We start from the raw sequence: 27,096 nt of genomic DNA on the forward strand, positions 1-27,096 counted from the left end.
CTGACTAGGTCAGACCTCAGCGCAACCAACATTCCCATTGTAATTGCTGCTTGCTGTGTGCTCCATAATATCTGTGAGAGTAAGGGAAAGATGTTTATGGTGGGGTGGGAGGTTAAGGCAAATCACCTGGTGTCCAATTTTGAGCAGCCAGACACCAGAGCGATTAGAAGAGCACAGGTAGGCGCGCTGCACATCAGAGAGGCTTTGAAAACCAGTTTCATGACTGGCCAGGCTTCAGTGTGACAGTTGTGTGTGTTTTTCCTTGATGCAAACCCATCCCCTTTGTTGATTTTAACTCCCTGTAAGCCAGTGGTCCCCAATCTTTTTTGTCTGGCGGACGCCAATACTGTCGATTGGCATCCGCACTACCCGAAATCAGGGCCGCCCAGAGGGGGGGGCAAGTGGGGCAATTTGCCCCGGGCCCCATAGGGGCCCCCACAAGACTTTTTTGGGGGCCCTGGAATGGGGTCCTTCACTCGATCCAGGGGCCCCAGAAAACTCTCACGGGCCGGGGCCCCCGGAGCTTCTTCCGCTCTGGGTCTTCTGCAGCGGGGGGTCCTTCCGCTCTGGGGCGGAAGGACCCCCCCGCAGCAGAATTACCGCCGAAGCGGGACCTGCTGCCGAAGTGCCAGGTCTTAGGCGGTAATTTGGCAGTGGGGGAAGCCCGCCGTGGGTCTTCGGGGCACTTTGGCGACGGGTCCCGGAGCAGAAGGACCCCCCGCCGCCGAATTACCGCCAAAGCGGGGCCCTCCGCCACTGAAGACCCCAGGCCCCCTGAATCCTCTGGGTGGCCCTGCCCCAAATTCAACCCAGCAAGGTTGATTTTAGCGCTACTCCCCTTGCCGGGGAGGAGTACAGAAGTCGATTTTAAGAGCCCTTTAAGTCAACAGAACGGGGTTGGTTGTATGAATGCATTCATTTTAAAATCGACCTAACATAGCTAAATTTGACCTAACCCCATAGTGTAGACCAGGGCTAACTGTAGTTGGACATTTCATTAAAACAGCTAAAATGTGAGCGCTTCAGACAGGGACTGTTTATTACTCTGTGTTAATCCAGCACCTAGCACAATGAGGGTAGGCATGGCCATAATAAACATAATTAATAATACATTTCAAAATGTAGCTGCGGGGACAGTTACATTGGTGGGAGCGAAACTTAAGTGTAGCACCTCCATAGTTTAGTCAACATAAGCTGTCTTGTGTCAATAGTGGAGATCAGGCCTACAGTGATGGGAGAGCCCTTTCCATGGCCATAGTGAGTGTCTACGCTGAAGCGCTACAGTGGTGCAGCTGCACTGGTGTAAGTGTAGGCATAGGCATAGGGGGCTCCATTAGTCCACTTATCAGCTCATACACTGTTGCAAACTTGTAGCTAACATGAGCTGTTAACAGTACCTCATCATGATGGCGATGGAGCCCAGAGCTGGCGAACAACTTTCATGTGAAAACTGGAATTTACAGATTTTCTATTTCCTTTTGGCTTGTAATTTAGCAGGAAGAAACCTCTCCTGCATGACTCACTAACCGCCAGCTACAGCCAGGAATGAAGGGCCTTGGGCCTTCACTACACTGGGGATTTCAGCCATCAGCAGCCAGTGCCAATGTAGACAGACACGGCTGCTGTTTGCACCAGTAGAGCTCAGACTGGCTTGAAATCAGTGTAAGCTACATGATGGTTTAGCCTGACCACAGCAGGGGTTCACACTGCTGCTGCTACCTCAGCTGCTGGGCACCGATTCTAGACAAGGCCTTAGATTTTCATTCCAGCCCCTCTCTTCATCTCTCCGTCCTCCCCTCCCCAGGAGAGTGCAGGTTTCTTTGCATGCATTTATCACTTAAGCATGTGCATTTCCATTAGCGTGTGAAGAACCAGGGGGAGGTACCCAGCGAGGTGCACTTTTCTGCAGCGGTGGAAATTGATAAGGTTCATAAGCATACAAAAGGCTGAATGGAGAGGCGGCGGGGTGAACGGGGTCATACACCCAGATGGATTTTTTCATTGCAGGGGAAAATAACACCACGGGCTCCGGTGATAACTGAGCCTTTCTTCCCAACTCAGACCAAAATATGATTTTTCATTTGTGCAGCGGAGGAGAAGAAAATTATACAGAATTTCATTCTGTGGAATAATAAGGCTTCGTGCCGAATAAAGCTCCCATAAGCCAGTGTAATTACTGAAGGGCAGGAAATCCGCTTTCTGGTTATATCTAATCACAATGCCATATTGTGGGTTGTGAAAAGGACTTGGAGGGGCCAGGTGTTACTGGAATGTGAGTAGGCCCTGGCAGACTTTCTTCTTGGCAGGACTTTTTCTTTGCTTAAAAAGGTGACTTGCCAAAGTTACTGAAAGTGGATTAAAAAATATCAGTTGAAGAGGCACCATTGAAACCTGTGTTTTGAGCTTCAGATTCAACCTCAGCAGATATCAGACCATAATGTTATACAAAGCTCTGCCCCAGGAACCTCCCAAGATGTACAATGGAACGTATGATCAGTGCGGGATATAAGGTAGCTGATCAGTCCTGACAGTACTTGTACTTAAAACAGTGGCATGGCTGTGGCTAGGACAAATGATTGTTTTACCATTATCCCAGTGCCTGGGTTACTCTCACCACTGGATACAGGAGTTTTCTTTGGACCAGCTAATGAGATCATGACTCCTTCCCTGCATCACAGCTGAGAGGCTGCTGTGGCTTTTAGGCCAGATCTCGGATAAGACTCAGTACCCACTAGTGCTCTGGATCTAGCTGCACCATCGTTCTCATTGAGAAAATGTGGCCTCCTCCTTTAGGGGCCTAAATGGGAGAAGTTGAATGCTAAGCGCTTTAGAAAATATGGCCCTCAGGGCATAAACAAAACAGCTTAATGATCATTAAAAACATAGGGCCCAATTGCTCTCCCAGATCTGCATGTGGTGGGTCTGCCCTGCCTGTGCAGAAGTGGGTCAGGTACCTTTATTATAGGTGGGGCTGGCGGCAAGCCTGTTATTAAGGTTGCTGGACACTTCCCATTGAAAGACTCTGTTTTCAGTTGCTAATAACTTTGCGAAATTTGAATTGTTAGAGCTGAAATTTTCCAGGCCAGGTGTCTGCCTCAGGGCACCCAGATTTAGGTGCCGAAGTCCCTCTGTGGATCTCTGCCTAGGTGCTTCTGAAAACCCCACATTGTGCTAAGCTGCATTGTTAGGTGGCTACACACCTCTGAATATCTAGCCCAAAGTTCCTTCCTTGCTTAGTCCTTACTCAGGCAAAATGGGTATTGAACTCAGTGGGAATTTTGCCTGAATACAAACTGACTGACTGGCTCAATAAATCTGCTAATTCTACTCCTTCCAGGAGGAGGCGTTAGTTTGTTGACAGGGTATGTTATTGTTACCAAAGTTCTGATCACAGGGGCTTCATGATGATCCCAGTTTTCACCACTATGCAGTGGCCTATAGATCTCTCACCATCACCACATGCCCTGTTGACAAACCCTAACAAATGCAATGCAACCCCCAACTGCCCTGCCTTGTTTTCCATAGATTCGAAGGCCAGAAGAAACCACTGTGATCATCTAGTGTGGCCTCCTGTATAACACAGGCCAAATAACTTACCTAGAATAATTTTTGAAGGGGCCGCTCCCATTTCTCTCCTTACTCTGCTGATACTAGGTGGCCATTCATCCAGTTTTAAGCTGAACAGTCCTGTTTTTCTATGGTATGCCCCCTGTTCGGCACTGAGGTGAAACTGGACTGGTTTTGTCCAGATTCACACACAAAGGACTCCATTCTGAAGAGTGTGCCGCTCTCCCCCGCCAGCGTGACCTCACACAGGCTGTAACTCCAGCGGGGACAGGCAATGCGCTCTTCAAAAGGGCATCCTCTGTGTGGCATGAACAGGGTGAGCCCAGAAGTACCGGAATGTCCAGTATTCTGGGGATGCATCAGTGGCCACCCTAACTGATACAGCTGCTAACCAAAAAAAATCCCAAAAGACAATAATAAACAACATGACCAATGACTACTGAACAGAGAAACGTCCTGTATGTATCCATTGCTGCAGTACCATTTATCACAAGGCCCTCATGCTAAGTCCAAGCAGGCAGCTTTGAAGAGCAGTATTCAGATAGCAATAGGGCTCCAAATAGAAGGGCAACTTTGGAGCCCTTAAAGGTATGTCTACGCTGCAAGAAAAGACCTGTGGCAGTGAGTCTTAGGGCCTGTTTCAACTGAGTCAGGCTGGCGGAGCTTGTGCTATGGGGCTAAAAATAGTCTACACTGCTGTTTTTAGCCTCTAGTATAAGCCTGTGAGCCCAAGTCAGTTGACCAAGGCTCTGAGACTTGCTGCAGCTCTTTCTGTTTTTGCAGTGTAGACGTACCCTAAGAGGCATGGCAACCTGGGGGCAAAGGCAGAGATCATGTAGGTCCAGTCCTGTGCTCTCCCCACCTGGCATCACAAGTGTGGCCTAGCAGGCTGGGTTCTGGCAGAGAAGGTGGCCACAGGGGTCATGGGTAGCTCTGGGCCAAGTGGAGCAGCTGTAGTGTGGAGCTGACAGGGCCCAGGGGAGCGGGTTGCCTGTGCAAGTGGCAGTCGAATAGGGCTGCTGGGGCTGAGATGCTGGGGAGGCTGTGGCTGGGAGAGAGCATCCCAGCTGAGAGCTGGCTGGAAGATAAACAGTCCATCAGCTGCAGGACAAAAGCAAGATGCATAGGGGCCCCTGGGGCTGCTCTAGATTACAGCAGCTTCCCACAGTCATGTATGAGTGTTTTGTCAGCCCAAATTAATGGGAGCACAATGCACTCCAGCCACTCCCTCTACTCCCTCTATTCCCTCTGGACTTCTCCCTTCCACCCGCAGTATGCATCCTACAGTGGAGGACAGCAAAAGGGGATGGGGCAGGGCGGTTCCACCAACCATATGCCCCCAGGAAAGACCCTTCATCTCTCTGACCCATGCCACTAACACAGGAGCTGTTGCAGGTTGTTGCTGCGTTAGATGCTTTTGAATGCATCCCATGCTGGACTGGATGAGATCTCGTGGTCCCATCCAGCCCTACATTTCTGTGATTCTGTGGCCAGTGCTAGGTAGGGGGAGGGGTGTGTGTAATGGCTTTAAGTTTAACTTTTAACAATAACACATGGGACCAGACCCTAAGTGGTGTAAAGCAGAGCAGCTCCATTGGCTGTAATGGGGACTGTCTTTGTTGCTTTCATGGAGCTACACCAGGTGGGGGTCTGGCCCCTGGGCTTGGATGGAGCTATGGCCGATTGACACCAGCTGGGGATCTGGCCCATGGACTCAGATGGGGCTATGGCAGATTGACACCAGCTGGGAATCTGGCCCATGGACTCAGATGGAGCTATGGCCGATTGACACCGGCTGGGAATCTGGCCCATGGACTCAGATGGAGCTATGGCAGATTGACACCAGCTGGGAATCTGGCCCATGGACTCAGATGGAGCTATGGCCGATTGACACCAGCTGGGGGTCTGGCCCATGGGCTCAGATGGAGCTATGGCCGATTGACACCAGCTGGGGGTCTGGCCCATGGACTCAGATGGACCTATGGCCGATTGACACCAGCTGGGGATCTGGCCCATGGACTCAGATGGACCTATGGCCGATTGACACCAGCTGGGGGTCTGGCCCTCTGTGTTAAAATCTTGTGTTGTATTAACTGGTGCATGAGGGAAAGTTGCTTTTCCCAAGGCCAGTTCTTTAACCCTGGCTCTATGATGTCAAGTATTAACAGGGCTATTAAACACACTCTGGGCTTACTCATCAGCCTTCTGTGTTGTTGAATTAATTTATCTGAACTAGACACAGACAAACACAGACAGGAGAGATGGGAAAGGGGAGAAGAGGAAGAAAGCTCCTCAGATGGTTCACTGGGGAATAAGCAGCTGAGGCTGCTGTCAGTGTAGGCAGGAGGAACAGCTCTTTCCCTAGAAGAGTGATCTGACACATCCCGCTCATGGCCCCTATCCAGCATGGCTCTTGATACCTGGGCAAAGGTATCATAATTCTTACGGCTAGAGCGCAGCTGTGCCTGGACAGATTCTTCCCCCCAAACACTGATGAGGTCCATCAGCTCGCCATTGCTCCATGCTGGGGCTCGTTTGGCACGTGGAGGCATGGTCACCTGTAAAGATTCACTGATTGCACTCCACACCTGGCTGAGCAAACAGGAAGTGGATTTTTAAAATTCCCGGGGCATTTAAAGGGCGGGTCACCTGAGGCCAGGGCAGTAGAGTCTGAGCTGATGAGCAGAGTGGCTGAACAGGCATTCTGGGATATATCCTTATACCCTGGAGGCCAATAACAGCGCTGGTGTGTGGCCACACTTGATGACCAGCGCTGCAGCACCAGCGCTGCAATCCTTATTCCCCATGCTGAGCCAGGTGTACGGCCAGCGCTGCAGCCAGGGAGTTGCAGCGCTGGAAGTGCCCTGCAGGTGTGGCCACTTACTAATTGCAGCGCTGGAAAGCCTCCACCAGTGCTGCAACTCGCAAGTGTAGCCATACCCAAAGTCCAGCGGGTGGAGGAGGAAGTTTCCCCTTTCTCCTGAGGTGGAGCCCCTCCCAAGCACACACTCTGCATGTCAGGAGTCATGCTGGGGAACCCTGATGGATTAGGAGTTGAGAAGGAAGGAGAACTGGCCTCTCCACCCACCAGAACCCTGGGTCACTGGAGAACTGGCAGGAAATCCCATCCCTATGGCCTGCTGCCAGATGTCCTCCCATTGGGGGAGGGGAAGGCCACTTAGGAAGAGACACAATGCCCTGGGGCACATGCTGCTGCTTGGATGCAGCCAGCCCAAAGGGAGTGGTCTCTAGGAGTCTGCCCTGCACATATGAATCAGCTGCTGCCCAAAGGGGAGGAGATGCCTAAATCTGGGACCAAGGGACTGAAGTTGGAAGGGCCATCAAGACACTTTGGTGAAGTTTGGTGGAGCTCCTTCCAGCATCTTTCACCGGTAGGTGGGTGAGCTAGTTCCTGCTATTGGTGTTATGGTGGGTGATTGACAGACTTGTAACAGATATCTGAATGCATTGTATGGACTGGGATAGGGTGGTTACTGATTGTGTTCTGAGCTGTCAAGATGGCCGGTCTGTTTTGTCAACACGTTATTACAAAGTTAGGCACATACGGGAGTGAGGAGGCTACAGCAGGTATCTTGTGTTGGATTCTGTGATGGAAACTCATATTTGGACAATTCCCCCTGCCAAACTTGTGAGAGTTGTGCAGGGTGGGATGATGTTTCCATACCTACTTGTACAAAACATATGCTATGGGATTATCCCAAATTTCCCACCACTCAAGTCATTTCCTTCCCACAAGAAGCATGGTGTGAAATTTTTGGGCTGGAATTTACAAAGCCACTTAAAGGATTTGGATGCCCAATTCCCATTAAACATTAAAATAAAAACTGAGGCCATATCCCAAAAATATACAGCAGTGATCAAATGGGGAATGCTCCTGTGCAGAGTGTCACCTGTTCTTCCTCCTACCTGCTCGCTTTAAAACTTTTTTCTTTTTTTCCAACCAGTGGTGGCAGTAGTGTGAGCATGAAATATCCATGGTACGCCCCACTCCTCTCAGCCCTGAGAGTCCTGAAGTAGATCTCCTTTAATAGAGAACTGTGGAAGCCAATTAACTAGAACTGAGTTTTTCTTCGACAGAACATTCCCTTCTGTTTTGCTTTCACACACGTACATATTTACAATTAATTAAATGAGAAGTGTCTGGGCAATCTGGATCTTTTCTTCACAAGCTCTTCTGTGGAGGGAGATCTTCCATTCCCATGACTCATGCTTCTGCATCATCCAGAGATTTCCATTTGCCTTTGTTAAATCTGCTGCCTGCCTTTGGTTAGCCTCTAACCTCTATCCATTTTAAACTGAAGTGCAACTGTTTTGGACTAAGCAGTTAGCTGAGAGGATTCGGCCCTCCCAATCAGCACAACTAAAGCATGAAATGAGGACACAGAATGAGAGTGAGCGGGAGAGAGAACTCTGTTACTCTCCCTTCCCCCCCTCTAAAAAAAAAGCTTCTGCATTATTATGTGTTCAGTTAGGACCACAAATGCTCTCTCTCTATATATATACTGTATATATATCCACAACTCCCTCCACCCCACTATCCCTCCTCCTTCTCCACCCATACAGGCAAAGTTCTTGAATCAGCAGATTCTGAGCTCAGGAGCAGTAAAGAGTTATGGAGGGACGGACTCTGATAGCATTACAGCCCTACATGGAGCCATTTTCTGTGGCGAATCGGTGAGTTCTACCTGGTTATCTCCTGCCTTGCACATCACTTCCAAATGACATGCTCTCCGTCTAGGCAAAAATGAGAGTTTTTTTCAGAGCTGGGATTTCAATAATATGTGACGAAAGGATGAGATTACTTTCTGAGGTGGGAGAAGGCAAGAGAGGGAGATGAAGAGAAAGTTCTCAGTCCTTTATGGCACATCCTAAGCGAGATTTCTTTGGCTCTGTTACAGAGTCCTTCTTGGGACTCAAGGGATCCAGTGAGAAAGTTTGATTATTTCTTTTGCTCTCCTTATATCCCTTCCTGCCCTCTCTCCAGTGATGCTGACTAGGAGAAAGGGGCAAACAGCAACCCTTGGGGACAGAGCTCTGTGGATGAGCTGGAAGGCCATGCCTTCGTTACGTGCATCTGACAAACTTTTGCAAGCTGTGCAATTACCAGCCAGTACTGGTCCTCTTGCCAATCTTGACTTCTTCCTTTGCTAACATTGGACTCTTGGCCCAACTGGGGAAAGAGATGGATTGTTCCACATCATAGTTCCTTCATACACATCTACCCAAAAGACCTCTCCATATCAGTGCTCTCAAAGTCAGTTGCTCTGGCCTGGGAAATGCATATATACTTTCATATGTACTTATTGGCCCAGATTCTCAGCTGGTATAAATCCACATAGCTCTAGTCAATTCAATTGTACGTGCTTTATAACTGGTGTGAGGCACCCAGAAGATGAGATGATGGGCGTTGTTTATAACCAAGGAAATAAATTCTCCCAAAAAAGAAAATGGCTGATTGGTCTGCTAGGAACTTAGACTCACAAAGTCAAAGAAAATGCAAGTTAGGCCCACACCAAATGCAGCTTTCTGAGATAAGCATTGCCAGAAATTCAAAACACTGGTTTGACTTTCAGGAGGTCATAGTACCATTACTTTGTAGTTTATTTTCAAACATTTGGATTAGCCAAAAGGCTGCAAACATGTAAATATCAACCCACCATCAGGTAAGGAGGATGAATGTATAACATTCATGTGCACACAAAGGTATGATAGATGCTAGTTTGGGGTTAATTTGCTCATTTTGGATTCTGGCTATAGCAATAAAGAGTATTTCCATATCTTTAATGGATTTGTCCTCACAACACCTTTGGGAGGTAGGTCAGTGCTACTGTCCCCATTTTTCAGATGGGGAAGCGAGGCAAATAGTGATTAAGTGACTTGCCCAAGGTCATATAGGAAGTCTGTGGCAGAATAGAGACTTTAATCTAGGTATCCCAAGTCCTAGGCTGGTGCTTTAACTACTAGACCATGCTTTGTCTCAATAGTCTTCTAGGACTATTGGGGGAATAAGAGAAAATGGAAAAGCAAACCCTAGCTGCATATGACAAATATTTGTACAGTAGACAAATGCAGCTGGCAGTGCAAGTGGCTGGGTTGTTCATGGAGCCAAAGGTAATTGGTATGGGCACCTTTCCAATTGCATTGTCAGTAGTGGGCTCCTGTTGGGGTCTATTGCTGGACGTGCCATTGTGAGCATCCCATCCCTACCCACCTCTGCACTCCAGGAGGTTGTCAGTATCAGACTAATGAGGCATGTGACTTACGGGCACTAGGTTTGCTGGACGCTAATTTGTGGTAAAAAGCATTGTAATTTTGAGCCCATTTCTGCAGCCCTTACTCACATGGAGTAGCACTTACACATGTAAGCATTCCCACTGAAGTCATTTGAGATGCTTGGTGCAGTAACTCAGCGTGAATAAAGGTGGTATCAGAATCAGTCCTGCTGCATTCTTGTTGAATTGTTGTGGAGAGGTACCTGTACCCTCAGAGAGCAGTGCTGGCTTCTGCGGGGCTCTGTGTGAGATAAGAGGTCTTCTCCACAGATCATTTTGAAAGACTAGAGCCTTAGAGGTCAAAGTTATAAACAGAAGAGAACTCTGGGGTCCCACTGCTTTTTGTTTTTTACATTTCAGTATTTTGCAAAATGTTGACCATTTTCACAAAATTTCACTATTTCCAGGGCACAATCTCACATGCAGCATTTACATCAAATGAGGAAGACTTGCTAGTTGGGGCAGACTTTGTGAATTTTGCTAGCTTTCACTGTGTCACAGAGCTTGCTGCTTCCGAGGGAAAAACTTGCACGAATGGACCAGGGGCAAAAGTACCCATGAACACTAATCCCACCAGATCATTCATCCTGATTCTTTGCACTTCTATAGAGTGAAAGTGTCATTTGCCCTTAAATCGCCATGCAGGGCAGTGAAAGAGTGGGCACTGGAGGCAGCAGGCTCGGGGGGGGGGCTGCTTTTCACCCCTTCATGCCCCGCAAAGGAGTAAGCAGAGCTTTGGCTGACACTACTAGAGAGGAGTACATAGCCCGATCTATAGATTATGTATTAATTATATTGATTACTTCAGAATTCCCAGTTATCACTCTGAGGTTTGACAGGTTCTTGTCCCAAGATCAGGCCCAGTATTAAAATTACCATTCAGGTTGGAACCCTGATGTGCACAGTTGCAACACTCACACTTTAGGAACCCTTCTGTTTTTGTAATGGTTTATTAGTACATTTAATGCAGTCACAAACACTCTAACCCAGCACGGTAGATAGAGATAATACAGAATGTCCATTTGCACATCCATACTTACACCATCCCTCACAGAACAACCTGAAATGTTAGCCACTATCTTCCTCCTCACCATCACCTCCCTCATCACCACCAGTGTCCATCAGTCTCTCTCCTCCTAAGGGCTACATCTCTCTCTCCTCCTGCCCACAGGCTGGGATACTACTTTTATAATGTTTCACTGATGCCTAATGCATATCCAGTAGGGGTTTCTTCCCTCCTCCTTATTTGTATGTCCTTACCCTACTAATGTTGGGGTGCCCCTTCTCCTATAGGTTAGCATACTAATGATGTCAGCTTATTCTCATATACATCAGTTTGTTGCCATGGCACTCTCGTGGTCAGACATCTGCTGATGTTCCCATCCTACAATATCTCAAAGCTGGCGCTAGCTCGTGTTCCTGTGGTTGGCTGGTGTCGTTATGGACAAACTTCCCCCTTAAACATTCTGTTCCCAGTTCCTAGAACTTAGGGATGACTGTTGAGCCATTTATCTGTGCCAAAGTTCATAGGCCTCAAGACTTATGCTAACTGCTGAAGCTAATGTCTTATAGGATACAGCCCTGTAGGTTCCTTGCATTACAGCTGAATATAATAAATGCTAAAGCTAGCTCTGTGGGCTACAAGTAGTACTCTGTACCTGGTGAAGATTACCTCCCTCCACAAGCAAAGGGGGGACCAGGGAAAAGACTGTGCCCTTGGGATGCCTCTTGGGTGGTGTCCCTTGTTTGGGTCAAGATGCAGTGCCTCGGTCTATTGCATAATGCTTTTCACCTGAGGCTCTAGGAAGACGCTTTGCCAGGTGGGTTGAGACAAACAGCTTTGCTGTCTGTGCTGTTTTTAATCTTGTTTGTTTACCAGCCCCAGGTGGAGAAAGCGGGCAGGCAGATGCATTGGGCCAAGAGGAGTGAGACCTAGAAATCTCCCGAGAACAGGATGCGATCACCCATTTGTCACAGCGAGTCCCCTGCTGTCTATGTCAGGGAACAATCTGACAAAGCGCATCGGATGAAATTTTGCTGGCTTCTGTCTTTAGATAAGGACGCTATCACTGACTCAACATATTTTATGTGTAACACACCAGCCGCAAAGAGTATTCAAGCATCAGGCTTGTTTAAATATCTTTGATGGTATCTGGAAAACCAGTTAACGCTTCTCAGCTCAACGTGGCACATTTTTATGTCCAATCTCCCGTCAGTGTAGGACCATCACGTCTCATCATCAATACACAAACCTGCCTGCTAGCCATGTGCATAAGGAGTCAGCCCTTTTCTTTGACATGGGAACATGTGGTTCATTTCTTCATGCTACCGGGGCAATGAGCGCTGCAATGAGCCGCAGGAAGGGTGTGCCTGCTTGATGCCCCCCCGCAACTGGAACCATTTTTGGTGAGATTTTGTTAGCGATATTTGCATTATGGGCACATCTAATGGCTCCCATTGGCCTCCTGCCCAAAGAGCTTACAGTCTAAATAGGCACAACGTAACAAAGGGGAGCTTATCCTCATTTCCCAGATGAGGGTTGGGGCACAGAGAGATGAAGTGACTGGGCCAAGGTCATCCAGAGAGTCTGCACTAATCCAGAGATCCTGAGTCCCCATTTAGGGCCTAGCTGCATGCCCAGCCTTTTCGCTCCATCCCCCTTTGCTGACCTGACGTGCCTGGACACGTCAGACGGGCTGTATGCCTCCAGTCTGACATTTGAAGGTTCAAACAGTGTTGTTGGTGGGTTTATCACCCAAACCCCTGGTGCTCCCAGGAGAATTCTCCAGCTGAGTGGAAGCCAAAGAAAACAATCTCTGGAGGTCTGGCCACACTGCCAGGCTGTACTGCCTCACAGTCAGGCATTGCAGCTAACCATTACCAGAGCCACTGGCACCATCACACAGGGAGCTCATGTTCACCTGATTATCCACCATGACCTCCAAAACTTTTCCAGAGTCACTGCTTCCCAGGAGAGAGTCCCCCATCTCAAAACTATGTCCTACATTCTTTTTTCCTTTACATTTGTTTGCTTGCGCCTTACCAAGCGATCCAGATCACTCTGTATCAGCAACCTGTCCTCTTCATTATTTACCCCTCCCCCAGTCACTGTGTTATCTGCAAATGTTATCAGAATGTATTCTGGAAAGACATATCAGTGGGTCCATTGTAGTGTAGATTGGGGGTATTTAACAGTAATACATATTTGATATAAAAAAGCCAGAACAGAAAATTGATAGTCACACAAAATAAAAATTAGAATACTTTTATTTCCTGCAACATTTGTTAGTTACTGTATATATTAAGTGAGTAAGGGGGGGGAAGGGGGAGATTTTGTTTTTATAACATAATCTTTGAATTTCAAATCTGAGTACTTGCTGTGATGTTCAGTTAGTGATAAACAATTGAATGTGAGGCTAATGAAAGAAGAGCTTTTTCACTGAGAGCAGGGCTTTGGTTTGCTAGATGCTGTGTGTACACATTGTAAGAGACAGTCCCTGCTGCCAGGAGCTTACAGAACAAATACCCAAGATAGATGAAAAGGGGGGAGGAACAACAGAAATGGAAAGTGACTTGGCCAAGGCCACAAAGCAGGTCATTAGCAGGACTTCCTGTGAGAGACCTTGGGCAAGTTACCTAGCCTCTCTGTGCCTGAATTCCCCATCTGTCCAATGGGGACAACAGCACTGCCCTGCCTTGTAGATGTGTATGAGGATAAATACATTGCCATTGTAAGATGCTCAGACACTATGATAATGGGAACCGTATAAGTTCTAAGATAGGTAGATGGTTTACTGAATTAGGGTCAAAGAGAGGCTAGGAAGTCAGTTAAACTGTCTAGTCCTTGGGCTCAGTTCTTCTCTCACTCACCCCAGTTTTACCAAAGTGTGACTCCACTGAGCTCAGCACAGTTACTCCTGGTTTACATCAATGTCAGGGAGAAGCGAATGAGCTCCATGCTTGTTTCCATTCTCCATTCTTGTTTCCATTCTTATGGGCCAGGTTCTGCTCTCAGGTATGTCTACACTGCAATCCAATGTGTCACTGTAGCTCAGGTAGACCCATCTGCACCAGCTTTACCTGCACCAGACAGTCCCATAACTTTTCATGGGCAGCTAGGGGTGGAAGGAATACTCCCCCACCCTTTGTCCCACTGTAGGACTCTGGAGCAATCACAGTCTTTGCACTTCGGGTCTGTGACCTGAGGGAAAAGCCTTTCCTGAGCTCTCCCTGAGGCACTGAGTGTCACACTGGCCCTTACTCACAGTGTTGTTAACTCTCACAGTCCCATGATAGTTGGTGTTTTCTTAAAGCCACAGCTCCTGGAGTCCTGTGATTACATGAGAAACTCATCTTCTATTTTTTTAAACAAGTAAGTTTCTATGCTTCATGCTTATGGGGGCAAAAAAACCCAAACCCTGTGAATGTGACCCAAGTGTGCCCTAAAGATTCAAAATCCAAAGGCAAAGAAAAAGAACCCAATATTTATTAATGATAAAAATCCTCATGGTTTTAAAAAGCCAATCTCTTTATTTATTTTATTTTATTTTATTTTTTTGAGGCCCAACTCATGCTTTTTGAAAATTTGTGGCTGGCAATTCTGTTCACAGGACAGCACTGCCTGCCTACTACAACTTAGGCCATTGTGCTCTGGAACTGTGTGTAATGTCAATAGGTCTGGGTGTGTTGCAATGTTGTGATATTATAATGAATGGTGATAATAATTAAGTGAATAATGAATTAATTAATGATGATGGGTAGGTATCAAGAGTCAGTATTTTGCTTTATTGCTAACGCCAGCTAAAAAAGGGGTGCAAGGCCTTTTATCTCTGTTTGGTGTATTTGTTTTTTTTTTATTATTATTATTTTATTTTTATTTTCCCCCCAAAATAGTGACTAACAATCGTCATTCTTTTTCTTATTTTTTCTTGCCATTTAAAATATGTGCTTTTCCCCAGGCTGGGAAGGGAGGTGGGTGTATCTAGAGGGGTGGGGTTGGTAAAGGATCCTATTGTAAAGATCAGCAGTTCTCTCTGCTTTTATCCTAGGGAAAGATTACATTTAACTCCCAGGGGCCTTTGCTTCCTCAGATTCTTTTCAGACTGAGTTGCTGTGGCACTGCAGATAGTTTTGGGTGTCCTTTCATTTTTTTTTGACAGTATTAAATATATACCCCAGTGAGCCATAAATCAGTGGTTTATCAGAGAATAAATCATATCTGTAATAAGGGACCACTTCTCTCTAATTGGACAGTGCATTAAATTAAACAGATATACCTCCTCAAAGAATACAAAAATGTGTCAGCTAGCCTTCTTTAATGAATTTTAATTTTAAACCACATTTTCTTTGGGAGAAAAGCTATTTTCCCCCTCTGTCCAGTAAAATTATAGTCTAACCGGAGGATTTGCTGAGGTTTATGGGTTATTGTATTCACACTACTTTATCTTTCTCTCCTACAGTCATGTCGCCAGCCTCGTCTCTGGTTTTTGTATTGGTTTGTGTGGCGATGAGTCTGTTAGTGAATTAAGATTTGTGAGTGCATGTACATGTGTTGTCTGAACATATTTGTGTATGCATGACTGAGAGTACATGCATGTACATTTGAATGTGGAACAGTGATTTCTATGCCAGAAATTCGATTACCAATGCCATATCAACCAGTATTCCATTTTTATATTGCTTCTATCTATATATGCTATAGACATCCCATAGCTGTCTATACCGTATAGCTCAGGGAAAGACAAACCTACCTAGCCACAATAGAAAAGAAGCAGTGCTTGGATACTAGAGTAATATTTACATTAGAAATATCTGTGCTATTAATGAAAGATAGGTAGAATTATGCAAATGCAGCCCAAATATATATTGAAGAGTCTTGCACATAAAACATGCCAGGTCACTATGCAGGTATTCACAAACCCTTTTATTCATTTATTTGTGGATATCTGGTTGGGAGAGGCTTTATTTGCAAGAATGTTTGCAAAAAGCAAATGCATCACTAGTGTATATAGTTGGGAGAATATTTGGACTGAAAAGTGCTTTCCCAGTCTTTTTGGAAAGTCTGGTTTATTATTCATACAACAGTTTTGTTGAGCAGTGACAAACGCTAGTGGATAATTCACAAACAGAGAAGGGACTCTTGTCTTTTTTCCAAAGCTTGGGTCATCCAATCAGGGAACCAAAACAATAGTGGGCACTTGGGTGGCAAATCACATAGCACAAATCATGAACAGCAAATATCCACTAAGGGGAAGGACAGCGTTGTGATTGGGGCACTAGAATGGGACTGCAAGTCACTGACGGTCTGATTTTCAGAGCTGTTAAGCAACCCCAGTTCCCACTGATCAACCTGCATCTGCCTAAGCTGCTGCAGTACCTCATGGGAGTTGTACTTCTGGTGCCTCATGCCTATTCTCTCCTGTGGGCCAGATTCCTGGCCAGGCTATATCTCCCACAATGCACCATGACCATTGGGCCCCCATGATGCCCTATGGTGGTTGAGATAGAAAGGAGACCATAATGTATTATGGGAGATGTAGTCTGGTCAGGAACCTGACCCACAAGATGGAATGGGGGTATGAACCATGCAAATTACAGCTCCCGTGAGGTATGGTGGCAGTGCAGGCATACGCAGATTCATGTCAATCTGAAATAAAACATTTACATTTGCTAATGGCAAAATCTACAGATTTTGGCAAAAATCATAGAATCATAGAACTGGAAGGGACCTCCAGAGGTCATCTAGTCCAGTCCCCTGCCCTTGTGGCAGGACTAATTATCTAGACCATCCCTGACAGGTGTTTGTCTAATCTGCTCTTAAAAATCTCCAGTGATGGAGATTCCACAACCTCCCTAGGCAATTTATTCCACTGTTTAACCACTCTGACAGTTAGGAAGTTTTTCCTAATGTCTAACCTAAAACCTCCCTTGCTGCAATTTAATCCCTTTGCTTCTTGTCCTATCCTCAGAGGTTCAGAAGAACAATTTTTCTTCCTCCTCCTTGTAATGACCTTTTACATTCTTGATAACTGTTATCATGTCCCCTCTCAGTCTTCTCTTTTCCAGACTAAACAAACCCATTTTTTTCAATCTTCCCTCATAGGTTATGTTTTCTACACCTTTAATAATTTTTGTTGCTCTTCTCTGGACTCTCTCCAATTTGTCCACATCTTTCCTGAAATGTGGTGCCCAGAACTGGACACAATACTCCAGCTGAGGCCTGATCAGCGCAGAGTAGAGTGGAAGAATTACTTCTTGTGTCTTGCTTACAACACTCTTGCTAATACATCCCAGAATGATGTTCGATTTTTTTGCAACAGTGTTACACTGTTGACTTATATTTAGCTTGTGGTCCACTATGATCCCCAGACTCCTTTCCACAGTACTCTTTCCTAGGCAGTCATTTCCCATTTTGTATGTGTGCAACTGATTGTTCCTTCCGCCAGCCGCACCTGCCCTCCCCCTCCGCGCCCCAGCTTACCTGCTGGCTGCCTCCATGCTGCTTGTTCAGGCTTCCCGCGAACATCTGATTCGCGAAGCAGGGGAGGGGGAGGAGAAGGGAGCAGGAGAGGAGTGGGCGGGAACTTTTGTTAAATTTAGCAGCCCTTAACAAGCGGTTCTAAAATGGCTGCTAAATTTAACAACGGGTTCCCGCGAACCCGTGCGAACCCGCTGCAGCTCACCCCTGGTTCCTTCCTAACTGGAGTACTTTGCATGTGTCCTTATTGAATTTCATCCTATTTACTTCAAACCATTTCTCCAGTTTGTTGAGATCATTTTGAATTTAATCCTATCCTCCAGAGCACTTGCAACCCCTCCCTGCTTGGTATCATCCATACTTTATAAGTGTACTCTCTGTGCCATTATCTAAATCAACATTTTCCCACAGAGAATTTTGTGGAAATCATATTTTTCATCAAAAAACACTTTGATGGAAAATTCCCAACAAGCTCTAATGAATATGTACAACCCCTAGCACACTGGTGCCCTGTCTTTCTGGAGTCCTCTAAGTGTTACCCTAATATAAAATAATATCCATTTCATGAAGAATCTGTAGCTAAATCTTGTTGTCAAACAATGTGGAATAATGACCACTTTTGTAAGTATCATGATTGGTGAAAAGAAAACACAGCTACATTGAACACATTGAGGAGTCCTTGTGGCAGCTTAGAGACTAACACATTTATTTGGGCATAAGCTTTCATGGGTTAGAACCCACTTCATCAGATGCATGAAGTGGAAAATACAGGAGCAGGTATAAATACATGAAAGGATGGGAGTTGCCTTACTAAGTGTGAGGTCAGTCTAACGAGACAATTCACTTAACAGCAGGATACCAAGGGAGGAAAGATAACTTTTGAAGTGGTAATGAAAGTGGTCTATTTCAGACAGTTGACAAGAAAGTGCAAGTAACAGTAGGGGAAAATTAGAATTGGGGAAAAATAGGTTTAGGTTTTGTAATGACCCAACCATTCTCTATCTTTATTCAGGCCTAATCTGATGGTGTCCAGTTTGCAAATTAATTCCAGTTCTGCAGTTTCACATTGGAGTCTGTTTTTGAAGGTTTTTTTGTTGAAGAATTGCCACTTTTAGGTCTGTTATTGAGTGACCAGAGAGATTGAAGTGTTCTCCTACTGGTTTTTTAATGTTATGATTCTTGATGTTAGATTTGTGTCCATTTATTCTTTGCATACAGACTAGAATGCATCTGATAAACTGTGCCAAAAACATTGGAGATTCTATTATTATATTCAGAAATATCTGATCTTTTTGTGAATCTTAAGTTATTTGTGTCAATAACACCCTCTAGCAAGGAGTTCCACTGGTTAATGAACCCTAATAATAATAATAATTAATAATGGAAGCTAGAGATCAACATTATCTATTAGATCATGCGGTCCATCCATTCCAATGTGGGGCTGTCCTGCTGTTTTCATGGAGTATAGTGTTAACAGCCACAAACAATGCTGCTCTCAGACTTCCCTTTGGAAGGAGCAGCTATACCACAGACTAGTACATAGCACTGGGCCACATCATGCCATCCTGGAAGAATAAAGGGAGTTCAGGCTCACTCCAGCTGCAACCAGCTTCTGACAAATCCTTTAAATTCTGCCACTCTGAGTGTTCCTGGCCTTAAAGATGCAGTACTCAATGTCAGCACAGGCCTTAAAGCTCCCTTTACTTCTCTCCTCTCTTGTTAAGTTTCAAATGATAAATTTAGTCCCTATGGGAGGTCTGCAATTCAGTATTGGCCGAAGAAGCTTGTCAAGAAGAGCAGTTGTCAATTGCTCCTCCTAAAGAGCGTCTACCAGAACAAGATATTGTTTTGTCTTGTGTTATTACAGATGGACCCTGTCAGCAGGCATTGCACCCTGCATCTAACCAGTCCAGCTTGCCCAAGAGCTTATAAGTGAAGAGAAAATTGCTGCCCTCTCCCTCCATCCCCAAAAAGTCATGGTAAAGATACTTGCAGAATTTGATAGGACTTGATTTTTGATTTGACTGAATTTGATTGAAACTACAGTTAACACATTTCTGTCTGAGCCACCCCAGAACCTTGCTCCAGAAGTCACACAGCCCAATTTCTCTTTCGGTGTCTTGGTATAGGCTTGGCGACCACAACTAAATTCAAGCCAGACTTTTCATTCCATATTTAAATCCCAAGGCAGGGCCATCACGCGGCCCCCTCCCCAAATACTAAGAACAGAAGATGAGCTTGGCAGCATATCTGCAAACCTAAAACATCTGGGCTCTGCAGGCCAAGTGAGAAGAGTTTCTGAACTGAGGGGCTTTCATGGAAAATCTCCTGCCAGAGGCTCCTTGTTCCTTGTATCAAGGAAGCTCTAGCTTGGGTGTTTCTAACAGGGCTGGCTCTAGGCACCAGCAAACCAAGCACGTGCTTGGGGCGGCACATTTTCAAGGGCGGCAGTCTGGCCATCTTTTTTTTTTTTTTTGCTTCCGGCGGCAAAAGCCTAGAGTTGGCCCTGGCAGCAGCAGCGTGCTGTGCGCGGGGGGCGCCCTAGGGCCACTGCGGTTCGTGCCGTGGGGGAGCAGCTCCCACACCTTGTGGCTGGGCTGGTCAGGCTCCGAGCAGGGAACACTCGGGCTGGGGTTCACCCTGCAGGGCACACGGAGCTGCCTGCAGGTGCCACAGGGCAGCCGCCCCCCAACATCCCAGCCAGGGCAAAGTGGCCTGAGCCACCCAGAGACTGTGGCAGGGTGGCCAGAAGCAGCAGCAGCAGCGGGGCCATAGAGGGTGGGGTGCTGCTGTGCGGGGCCCGCATCCTGCTCTATGGGGCTCTGCTCCCTCTGGGACTACCCTGCCTCGGCTCCTCAGCCCCCTGCTGAGGCGGTTCTCTGGCTCTGCCCTCCTGGGTCCCAGCCAGTCCTGGAGGCGGGAGTCCTGGCTGGAGGGACCCTGGGCTGAGGTGCGGCCCAGGAGCCCCGCTGCTTACCCCGACCCTGCCAGTGCCGGACTGGCTGGAGGTGAGGGGGGAGTGGGCAGAGTCAGCACTGGTGGGGAGGAGCCCAGAGCTGGGGGGAGAGAGAGAGCCTAGGGCTGGGACAGCAGGGGGTGAGAGGGGATGAGAGCCCAGGGCTGGAATGGGGGGCAGCCAAAAATTTTTTTGCTTGGGGCGGCAAAAAACCTAGAGCTGGCCCTGGTTTCTAATGATCTCTATGGTGGCAGTGTTATCCAAGGATAGAGGCAGGCTCCCAGATAGCAAAGACCCACACACTATTTAGGACTTCATTCAGTAGGTCAATGCCAGCATCTAGACTCTGTCCTGATGCCAAGAGGCAACCAGTGCGATTTCCAGACTACATATGTTTTACATGTGGCCTGAAGCCCTAGAGAGTAAGGAGCTCACATTGACACCTGTTGGTGAATAGAGAGAAGAGCGGCCCAAAGCTGCTTAAGAAGGCCAGTGGGGAGGGAGCTTTCTGGCGCCATCTGTTGGTGAATTGACCAGGCCTTATTTGCATTTCTGTGATGTGGCAGTTTGGGGCGTTTTGGTTACATGACAGCTAAGTTTTGAGTCTGGGGCAATAAAATGCTATTGTCCCTGTTTGGAAATGAAAGGACAAGAGAACTACAGTAAATGTGGCTGGGACGAAGTGTCACCCTCACTATGACCACAGTGAAGCACAGCTGGGTCAGGGATCCGCAACAGGGGTAGAGAGTCTTTATCTTTTGTAGGGAATCTCCTTTTTAACAAGAGTTGTGTTTAAGGGCTCATATTGGTCACTAATCCCTACCTGAAGATTCAGCACAGAGGCAGTTTCAAGACAGATGTGTTATCAATAAGGGGGTATGAGCTGAGATAACACCAAGGTGATAGATAGTAGCAGCACTAAAATGGTTTGGGCTGAAGCTACAGCTACTTACCTGATGGACTCAAAAGTGGGCCTCCCTACCCAGCAATGAAAACTGAACTTCTTTCTGCTGGGTCAGGTGGTAAAGCCACTGAGCAACCCTGGCAGCACTTACCTTACAGGCTAGAGACTGACCTGCCAGGATCCTTGAACTCCAATCCACAACAAGAAGTCAGTGGGAAGATGTGGTGGGAGGGAAGTAGTTAGAATCCATCAGTTACTCACAGCTGCAAGAGGAGGTCTAAAGTTAGATATTGATTGATTGGTTAATTCCTGGCTTTCCCAAGTTTATTCTGTTCTCCCTCCACTCCCTCAAGTTCTCTTTGTTTAAATCCCTGGACTTAGGCAATATTTCCCCACCCTTAAGCACTATCAAGGGTACCCAGTTATACTTTCCAAGGGTATGTCTACACTATGAAATTAGGTTGATTTAATAGAAGTCGATTTTTTAGAAATCGATTTGAGACAGTTGATTGCATGTGTCCCCACTAAGCACATTAAGTCAGCGGAATGCATCCACACTACTGAGGCTAGAGTCGACTTCAGGAGCATTGCACTGTGGGTAGCTATCCCACAGTTCCCGCAGTCTCCGCTGCCCATTGGAATTCTGGGTTGAGCTCCCAATGCCTGATGGGGCAAAAACATTGTCACGGGTGGTTCTGGGTACATGTCGTTAGGCCCCCCTCTCTCCCACCCTCCGTGAAAGCAACAGCAAACAATCGTTTTTTGCCTTTTTTCCTGGGTTACCCATGCAGACGGCATACCACAGCAAGCATGGAGCCCACTCAGCTCACTGTCACTGTACATCTCCTGGGTGCTGCTGGCAGACGCAGTACTGCAGTGCTACACAGCAGCATCTCCTTGCCTTGCCGGTGGCAGACAGTGCAGTTTGACTGTTAACCATCCTTGTCGTTTTATGGGTGCTCCTGGCCAACCTCGGTGAGGTTGGTTGGGGGCACGTGGGCAGACATGGGTGCTCCTGGCCAACCTCAGTGAGGTCGGTCAGGGGCGCCTGGACGTAAATGAGAGTGACTCCAGGTCATTCTCTTCTTTAAGTTTCGTCTAATGGAGATTCAGTCCTGCCTGGAATATCATGCGAGCTGAAGGCTTTTGCCTCAGGCTGCTCTCTCAGCCGGCAGCACCACGCAATCGCATCTGCCCCAGCCTACCCCTTGCTCCCATGGCTCATGAAGCCTGGACAGTAGTAAGGAGCAGTTCAACTATAGGCTGAGCAAGTGCAGAATGGTGGTAGAATGTGCCTTTGGACATTTAAAAACTCTCTGGTGCTGTTTGCTGACTAGGCTGTTTGTGATTAGAAGAGCACAGCAAGTCGCACTGTGCATCACAGAGGCTTTGAAAACCAGTTTCATGACTAGACAGGCTTTGGTGTGACAGTTGTGTGTGCTTCCCCTTGATGAAAACCCACCCCCTTTGTTGATTTTAATTCCCTGTAAGCCAACCCTGTAAACCATGTCATCAGTCGCCCCTCCCTCCATGAGAGCAATGACAGACAATCATTTCGCACCTTTTTTCTGCACAGATGCCATACCACGGCAAGCATGGAGCCCACTCAGATCACCGCTGCAGTTATGAGCACTGCAAACACCACACGCATTATCCTGCAGTATATGCAGCACCAGAAACTTCAACCACAGGCGAGGAGGCAATGGCAGCGCTGTGACGAGAGTGATGAGGACATGGACACAGACTTCTCTCAAAGCACGGGCCCTGGCAATTTGGACATCATGGTGGTAATGGGGCAGGTTCATGCCATGGAACGCCATTTCTGGGCCCAGGAAACAAGCACAGACTGGTGGGACCGCACAGTGTTGTAGGTCTGGGATGATTCCCAGTGGCTGCAAAACTTTCGCATGCATGAGGACACTTTTATGGAACTTTGTGACTTGCTTTCTCCTGCCCTGAAGCACAAGAATACCAAGTTGAGAGCAGCCCTCACAGTTCACAAGCGAGTAGTGATAGCCCTCTGGAAGCTTGCAATGCCAGACCCTCAGCCATGGTCCAGTCGGGAATCAATTTGGAGTGGGTAAATCTACTGTGTGGGCTGCTGTGATCCAAGTAGCCAACGCGATCACTGAGCTGCTGCTATCAAGTGTAGTGACTCTGGGAAATGTGCAGGTCATAGTGGATGGCTTTGCTGAAATGGGATTCCCCAACTGTGGTGGGGCGATAGACAGAATGCATATCCCTATCTTGGTACTGGAGCACCAAAGCAGCAAGTACATAAACCGAAAGGGGTACTTTTCAATGGTGCTGCAAGCATTGGTGGATTACAAGGGACATTTCACCAACATCAACATGGGATGGCCAGGAAAGGTACATGACTCTCACATCTTTAGGAACTCTGGTCTGTGTGAACGACTGCAGCAAACATTAAACACGCTTGCTTTTAAACCATGTATTATATTTACAAAGGTACACCCACCCGAGGTCCCTTCTCTGCCTTCAAGGTCTGGGAGCCCGCCTTGGGTGGGTTGGGAGTGTACTGGCTCCAGGCTGATAAACAGTTCCTGGCTGTCGGGGAAAACGGTTTCTTCGCTTACTTGCTGTGTGCTATCATCTTCCTCGTCCTCAAAATCTGCATTCCTGTTGTGTGAGAATCCATTGACAGAGTCCAGGCACAGGGCTGGGGTAGTTGTAGGGGCACCCCCTAGAATGGCATGCAGCTCATCATAGAAGTGGCGTGTCTGAGGCTTTGACCTGGAGCAGCCATTTGCCTCGCTGGTTCTTTGGTAGGCTTGCCTGAGCTCCTTAAGTTTCATGTGGCATGGCTGAGGGTCCCTGTTATAGCCTCTGTCCTTCATGCCCTTGGAGATTTTTTCAAATATTTGGGCATTTCATCTTTTGGAACAGAGTACTGATAGCATGGATTCCTCTCCCCATACAGCGATCAGATCCAGTACCTCCCATTTGGTCCATGCTGGAGCTCTTTTGTGATTCTGGGACTGCATGGTCACCTGTGCTGTTGAGCTCTGCATGATCACTTGTGCTGATCAGCTCACCACGCTGGCCAAACAGGAAATGAAATTCAAAAGTTCGCAGGGCTTTTCCTGTCTACCTGGCCAGTGCATCTGAGTTGAGAGTGCTGTCCAGAGCGGTCAAAATGGATCACTCTGGGATAGCTCCCGGAAGCCCATACCATCTAATTGCATCCATACTACCCCAAATTCAACCCAGCAAGGTTGATTTCAGCACTAATCCCCTCATCGGGGAGGAGTACAGAAATCGATTTTAAGAGCCCTTTAAGTCGACAAAAATGGCTTCGTCATGTGGACGGTGCAGGGTTAAATTGATCTAACACTGCTAAATTCGACCTAAACTCGTAATGTAGACCAGGGCCAAGATTTCTGGGTGGAGTCTTGAGCTGATGTTGCTTAAGTTTTCAGCAGGAACCTCTAGATAATTTAACCTAGCCCTGTTCGCAGCCGACAACACTTGGCAAAAAGGTTACAGATGCTCTCAATGTGAAACTGCACTTATCATGCAGGCAGCCACTTTCTGCATTTTCTGGATCTTTCAAGACATATTCTCACATAGAATACATTAGAGTATTCAAAAAAGGATGGATAACTGTAAGTCCTCATCCAACAGAAGGTCTCATCCACTTTGGCAAACACAACTGGAAACAGGTTTCAGAGTGGAAAGCGTTCTTTCTTACAGCTGCTTACTAGGAATTCACTAGTAGCCCAGGATCAAGCAAGACTCCAAGTTGCCAGGCACCAATGGTAATTGAACATGCTCAGTCAGGCTTGCAGAGCTAAGTCCTGCTTTGCCCCAACTTGCTACCATAATTTCCATCCTGCATCCCAGCCTACATTCAATCCACATGGTCTTGCAGACAGTGTGTCACCCACCAGCCTGCTCCATGATGGGATAGTTTCGGTTATGCAGCCAAAATTGCACTGGGCTTCTTTTTCAACCATATTTTTGTCAATTTCCAAAATAAAATCTGTGTTGTCATTGTTGCCTTAGGCTGCAGAATCTAATTTAATAAATCATGTGACTTTCTTGCTGGCTACGGGTATTTGGGAGTCTACATGCCATAATTTTTAATCTAATGGCTTCCAAATAAAATGAGATGTCCAGTATAAATATCTAGAAAAAATAATTGTTAGAAACACTGCACCTCAAAACATTCACACATGCTCAGATTGTTCACTGCAAGTCATTTAAAAACAATTGAGTCAGAACAGAACGACAAATGGCAAATCTCTCTCTAAAAGGAAACTGCTGCTGCAAGCAGAACTGTTGAGCCACTATCAGAGATCCCACAATATGGTTAAGAATGGAGAGGTGCAGCTGTAAGCATGCTGCCAAGTCTTGTTGGTTGGTAGGGAGATCCATTTCCTCCTAACAGAGACACCACTTTAGTCCAAGAGAACCCAGCTAAAACAAATAGTACTGACTTTTCAAAAAAGCAATTTGATTAATATTAGCACTAACAAGAAGGGGACAAAATTCAGCCCAGGAGAAAGCTTTCAAGCTCCTTTAAATCGGGGGATGTTTGGCCACTTACAAGATAGCTGAATTTGACTGGAGGTGTGTGTTTGTCAGTTATGCACATAGCTGTCCAGAGAGCAGGTTCCTTGGGCCAGGGATTGTGTCTTCCTGTGTATTAGGAATAGGCCAGACATATTTAGGGGCCTAACACAATCTAAGTACAAAGTACGGTAATCATAACAATAAGTTTAATGACTGACCTGTCCCCCAGTATGTAGTATTAATAAAATGGTGGTTTAATTGTTATAAGGTTAATTTCTAGTTCAGACACACATGAACTGCATGCTTTAACTAGTCTGCCTTTCTGTTTGTGCAGATTTAATTTTAAAATAGCATTTTCAGGCTACTCTAACTGCTACTGGGAATCTTCTTTGCATGGTGGGCCCCACAGCTGCACCGTGCTGGAACTGCTCAGTGAGCTGCTTCAAAAGATGGTGGATTGACCCTTGGAAGGGAGGTAAGAAAGTGGTCAAAGCGGGATGGAACTGGAGAAGGGCCATGTGATGGGATGTCTATCCCACATGAGGCCTGAGCAGGTTAAAAAAGGGCAAATTAAACCCATGACAGACTGCACCTGGAAGAGAGTCAGGGCTGATAAGCTGGTAGGAGCAGGCTGAGCTGGTATAAAACCAGGAACTTGAGAGCAAGGAACAGGATTGCAGGGACTGGGAGGCTGCAGTCACTCCCTGGAGAGGAGGGGAGTTGGTCAGAGACAAGAAGGCGCCCTAGGGAGCAGGGCCGGCTTTAGGCCTATTCCACCAATTCCCCCGAATTGCGCCCCGCGCCCAGTGAGAATCCCTTCCCTGGCTAGAGGCGCCTTTTTAATTTTTACTCACCTGGCGGCGCCCCGGGTCTTCGGCGGCACTTCGGCGGCGGGTCCTTCAGTGCCGCTGAAAACCTGGAGCGAGTGAAGGACCTGCCGCCAAAGTGCCGCCGAAGACTCAGAGCACCGCCCGGTGAGTACTGTAGCCCTGAGGATTAATCTGTTGGTCTGTATAAAATGTCTTTTTGATAAAAGTGTGTAGGCTGCATAGATTATAGAATTTTTATAATAAGCTGTAATGCAAGATACCTATAGACATCCAGGCCAGACACCCTGGCCAATTTCCTGCGTGACGCTGAAAGCAACCTTTAAGACCCTTACTCAGAAAAGTAATAATAGAATACAAACCTATGCAAATGTCTAGGGACCTTTTGAATGTCTGCTAACCTTTCACCTAGATAGGGTGAAGAGTGGGGGATTTCTGCCCACAAATCTCACACTTACACCACAAATTGCGTACATATCTGTCATTAATACGCACATAAAAGGTCAGCCTATGAGAATAGGTACCCTAACATTTCC

This window comes from Mauremys mutica, chromosome 9 (genome assembly GCF_020497125.1).
Source record: "Mauremys mutica isolate MM-2020 ecotype Southern chromosome 9, ASM2049712v1, whole genome shotgun sequence".
NCBI classification, from domain to species: Eukaryota; Metazoa; Chordata; order Testudines; family Geoemydidae; genus Mauremys; species Mauremys mutica.